Genomic DNA, 5,874 nt, shown 5'->3' with positions numbered 1-5,874 from the left:
CCCCAGTGGTGCCATTGCACTCTCTAGAGTCACTGCAGTGCATCCCCAGTGGTGCCAGTGCACTCTCTGGACTCACTGCACTGCATCCCCAGTGGTGCCAGTGCACTCTTTGGACTCACAGCACTGCATCCCCAGTGGTTCCAATGCACTCTCTGGACTCACTGCACTGCATCCCCAGTGGTGCCAGTGCACTCTCTAGTCTCACTGCACTGCATCCCCAGTGGTGCCAGTGCACTCTCTGGACTCACTGCACTGCATCCCCAGTGGTGCCAGTGCACTCTCTAGAGTCACTGCAGTGCATCCCCAGTGGTGCCAGTGCACTCTCTATAGTCACTGTACTGCATCCCCAGTGGTGCCAGTGCACTCTCTGGGCTCACTGCACTGCATCCTCAGTGGTGCCAGTGCACTCTCTGGACTCACTGACCTGCATCCGCAGTGGTGCCAGTGCACTCTCTGGACTCACTGCACTGCATCCCCAGGGGTGCCAGTGTACTCCCTGCACTCACTACACTGCATCCCCAGTGGTGCCAGTGCACTCTCTGGACTCACTGCACTGCATCCCCAGTGGTGCCAGTGCACTCTCTGGACTCACTGTACTGCATCATCAGTGGTGCCAGTGCACTCTCTGGACTCACTGCACTGCATCCCCAGTGGTTCCACTGCACTCTCTGGACTCACTGCACTGCATCCCCAGTGGTGCCAGTGCACTCTCTGGACTCACTGTACTGCATCCCCAGTGGTGCCAGTGCACTCTCTGGACTCACTGCACTGCATCCCCAGTGGTGCCAGTGCACTCCCTGGACTCACTGCAGTGCATACCCAGTGGTGCCAGTGTACTCTCTGCACTCACTGCAGTGCAGCCCCAGTGGTGCCAGTGCACTCTCTGCACTCACTGCAGTGCATCCCCACTGGTGCCAGTGCACTCTCTGGACTAACTGCACTGCATCCCCAGTGGTTCCAGTGCACTCTCTGGACTCACTGCACTGCATCCCCAGTGGTGCCAGTGCACTCTCTGGTCTCACTGCAGTGCATCCCCAGTGGTGCCAGTGCACTCTCTGGACTCACTGCACTGCATCCCCAGTGGTGCCAGTGCACTCTCTAGAGTCACTGCAGTGCATCCCCACTGGTGACAGTGCACTCTCTGGACTCACTGCAGTGCATCCCCAGTGGTGCCAGTGCACTCTCTAGTCTCACTGCACTGCATCCTCAGTGGTGCCAGTGCACTCTCTGGACTCACAGCACTGCATCCCCAGTGGTGCCTGGGCACTCTCTGCACTCACTGCACTGCATCCCCAGGGGTGCCAGTGTACTCCCTGCAGTCACTACACTGCATCCCCAGAGGTGCCAGTGCACTCTCTGGACTCACTGCACTGCATCCCCAGTGGTGCCAGTGCACTCTCTAGACTCACAGCACTGCATCGCCAGTGGTGCCAGTGCACTCTCTGGACTCACTGCACTGCATCCCCAGTGGTTCCACTGCACTTTCTGTACTCACTGCACTGCATCCCCAGTGGTGCCAGTGCACTCTCTGGACTCACTGCACTGCATCCCCAGTGGTGCCAGTGCACTCTCTGGACTCACTGCAGTGCATCCCCAGTGATGCCCGTGTACTCTCTGGAGTAACTGCAGTGCAACCCCAAGGTGCCAGTGCACTCTCTGGACTCCCGGCACCGCATCCCCTGTGGTGCCATTGCATTCTCTGGACTCACTACAATGCACCCTGATTGGTGCCAGTCACTCTCTGGACTCACTGCACCGCATCCCCAGTGGTGCCAGTGCACTCTCTGGACTCACTTCACTGCATCCCCAGTGGTGCCAGTGCACTCTCTGGACTCACTGCACTGCATCCCCAGTGGTGCCAGTGCACTCTCTAGAGTCACTGCAGTGCATCCCCAGTGGTGCCAGTGCACTCTGTGGACTCACTGCACTGCATCCCCAGTGGTGCCAGAGCACTCTCTGGACTCACAGCACTGCATGACCAATGGTGCCAGTGCACTCTCTGGACTCACTGCACTGCATCCTCAGTGGTGCCAGTGCACTCTCTGCACTCACTGCACTGCATCCCCAGTGGTGCCAGTGCACTCTCTGGACTCACGGCACTGAATCCCCAGTGGTGCCAGTGCACTCTCTGGAGTCACTGCACTGCATCACCAGTGGTGCCAGTGCACTCTCTGCACTCACTGCACTGCATCCCCAGTGGTTCCAGTGCACTCTCTGGACTCACTGCAGTGCATCCCCAGTGGTGCCAGTGCACTGTCTAGACTCACTGCGGTGCATCACCAGTGGTGCCAGTGCACTCTCTGGAGTCACTGCACTGCATCCCCAGTGGTGCCAGTGCACTCTCTGGACTCACTGCAGTGCATCCCCACTGGTGCCAGTGCAGTCTCTGTAGTCACTGCAGTGCATTCCGAGTGGTACCAGTGCACTCTCTGGACTCACTGCAGTGCATCCCCAGTGGTGCCCGTGCACTCTCTGGACTCACTGCACTGCATCCCCAGTCGTGCTAGGGGACTCTCTGGACTCACTGCAGTGCATCCCCAGTCGTGCCAAAGCACTCTCTGGACTCCCGGAACCGCATCCCCAGTGGTGCCAGTGCACTCTCTGGACTCACTGCGGTGCATCCCCAGTGGTGCCAGTGCACTCTCTGGACTCACTGCACTGCATCCCCAGTGGTGCCAGTGCACTCTCTGGACTCACTGCACTGCATCCCCAGTGGTGCCAGTGCACTCTCTGGACTCACTGCACTGCATCCCCAGTGGTGCCAGTGCACTCTCTGGAGTCACTGCAGTGCATCACCAGTGGTGCCAGTGCACTCTCTGGAGTCACTGCAGTGCATCCCCAGTGGAGCCAGTGTACTCTCTGCACTCACTGTATTGCATCCCCAGTGGTGCCAGTGTACTCTCTGCACTCACTGCAGTGCATCCCCAGTGGTGCCAGTGCACTCTCTGGACTCACTGCACTGCACCCCCAGTGGTTCCAGTGCACTCTCTCGAGTCACTGCACTGCATCCCCAAGGTGCCAGTGCACTCTCTGAACTCACTGCAGTGTATCCCCACTGGTGCCAGTGCACTCTGTGGACTCACTGTACTGCATCCCCAGTGGTGCCAGTGCACTCTCTGGACTCACTGCACTGCATCCCCAGTGGTGCCAGTGCACTCTCTGGACTCACTGCACTGCACCCCCAGTGGTTCCAGTGCACTCTCTGGACTCACTGCACTGCATCCCCAGTCGTGCCAATGCACTCTCTGGACTCATTGCAGTGCATCCCCAGTGGTGCCAGTGTACTCTCTGCACTCACTGCAGTGCATCCCCAGTGGTGCCAGTGCCCTCTCTAGAGTCACTGCACTGCATCCCCAGTGGTGTCATTGCACTCTCTGGACTCACTGCACTGCATCCCCAGTGGTGCCAGTGCACTCTCTGGACTCACTGCACTGCATCCCCAGTGGTGCCAGTGCACTCTCTGGACTCACAGCACTACATCCCCAGTGGTGCCAGTGCACTCTCTGGACTCACAGCACTGCATCCCCAGTGGTGCCAGTGCACTCTCTGGACTCACTGCACTGCATCCCCAGTGGTGCCAGTGCACTCTCTGGACTCACTGCACTGCATCCCCATTGGTGTCAGTGCACTCTCTGGAGTCACTGCACTGCATCCCCAAGGTGCCAGTGCACTCTCTGAACTCACTTCAGTGTATCCCCAGTGGTGCCAGTGCACTCTCTGGACTCACTGTACTGCATCCCGAGTGGTGCCAGTGCACTCTCTGGACTCACTGAACTGCATCCCCAGTGGTTCCACTGCACTCTCTGGACTCACTGCACTGCATCCCCAGTGGTGCCAGTGCACTCTCTGGTCTCACTGCACTGCATCCCCAGTGGTGCCAGTGCACTCTCTGGACTCACTGCACTGCATCCCCAGTGGTGCCAGTGCACTCTCTAGAGTCACTGCAGTGCATCCCCAGTGGTGCCAGTGCACTCTCTGGACTCACTGCACTGCATCCCCAGTGGTGCCAGTGCACTCTCTGGACTCACTGCACTGCATCCCCAGTGGTGCCAGTGCACTCTCTGCACTCACTGCACTGCATCCCCAGTGGTGGCAGTGCACTCTCTGGACTCACGGCACTGAATCCCCAGTGGTGCCAGTGCACTCTCTGGACTCACTGCACTGCATCCACAGTGGTGCCAGTGCACTCTCTGGACTCACAGCACTGCATCCCCAGTGGTTCCAGTGCACTCTCTGGACTCACTGCACTGCATCCCCAGTGGTGCCAGTGCACTGTCTAGACTCACTGCGGTGCATCCCCAGTGGTGCCAGTGCACTCTCTGGACTCACTGCACTGCATCCCCAGTGGTGCCAGTGCACTCTCTGGACTCACTGCACTGCATCCCTAGAGGTGTAAGTGCACTCTCTGGACTCACTGCACTGCATCCCCAAGGTGCCAGTGCACTCTCTGAACTCACTGCAGTGTATCCCCACTGGTGCCAGTGCACTCTGTGGACTCACTGTACTGCATCCCCAGTGGTGCCAGTGCACTCTCTGGACTCACTGCACTGCATCCCCAGTGGTGCCAGTGCACTCTCTGGACTCACTGCACTGCATCCCCAGTGGAGACAGTGCACTCTCTGGACTCACTGCACTGCATCCCCAGTGGTGCCAGTGCACTCTCTGGACTCACTGCACTGCATCCCCAGTGGTGCCAGTGCACTCTCTGGACTCACTGCACTGCATCCCCAGTGGTGCCAGTGCACTCTCTGGACTCACTGCACTGCATCCCCAGTGGTGCCAGTGCACTCTCTAGAGTCACTGCAGTTCATCCCCAGTGGTGCCAGTGCACTCTCTGGACTCACTGCACTGCATCCCCTGTGGTGCCAGTGCACTCCATGGACTCACTTTACTGCATCCCCAGTGGTGCCAGTGCACTCTCTGGACTCACTGCACTGCACCCACAGTGGTTCCAGTGCACTCTCTGGACTCACTGCACTGCATCCCCAGTCGTGCCAATGCACTCTCTGGACTCACTGCAGTGCATCCCCAGTGGTGCCAGTGTACTCTCTGCACTCACTGCAGTGCATCCCCAGTGGTGCCAGTGCACTCTCTGGACTCACTGCACTGCATCCCCAGTGGTGCCAGTGCACTCTCTACAGTCACTGCATCCCCAGTGGTGCCAGTGCACTCTCTGGACTCACTGCACTGCATCCCCAGTGGTTCCACTGCACTCTCTGGTCTCACTGCACTGCATCCCCAGTGGTGCCAGTGCACTCTCTGGACTCACTGCACTGCATACCCAGTGGTGCCAGTGCACTCTCTAGAGTCACTGCAGTGCATCCCCAGTGGTGCCAGTGCACTCTCTAGAGTCACTGCAGTGCATCCCCAGTGGTGCCAGTGCACTCTCTGGACTCACTGCACTGCAACACCAGTGGTGCCAGTGCACTCTCTGGAGTCACTGCAGTGCATCCCCAGTGGCGCCAGTGCACTCTGTGGACTCACTGTACTGCATCCCCAGTGGTGCCAGTGTACTCTCTGCACTCACTGCAGTGCATCCCCAGTGGTGCCAGTGCACTCTCTGCACTCACTGTAGTGCATCGCCAGTGGTGCCAGTGCACTCTCTGGACTCACTGCACTGCATCCCCAGTGGTGCCAGTGCACTCCATGGACTCACTTTACTGCATCCCCAGTGGTGCCAGTGCACTCTCTGGACTCACTGCACTGCACCCACAGTGGTTCCAGTGCACTCTCTGGACTCACTGCACTGCATCCCCAGTCGTGCCAATGCACTCTCTGGACTCACTGCAGTGCATCCCCAGTGGTGCCAGTGTACTCTCTGCACTCACTGCACTGCATCCCCAGTGGTGCCAGTGCACTCTCTGCACTCACTGC

This window comes from Anser anser, assembly GCF_964211835.1.
Source record: "Anser anser genome assembly, contig: HAP1_SCAFFOLD_50, whole genome shotgun sequence".
Classification (NCBI taxonomy): domain Eukaryota; kingdom Metazoa; phylum Chordata; class Aves; order Anseriformes; family Anatidae; genus Anser; species Anser anser.
The sequence above is the reverse complement of the archived record's forward strand: the minus strand, read 5'-3'. Positions refer to the sequence as shown.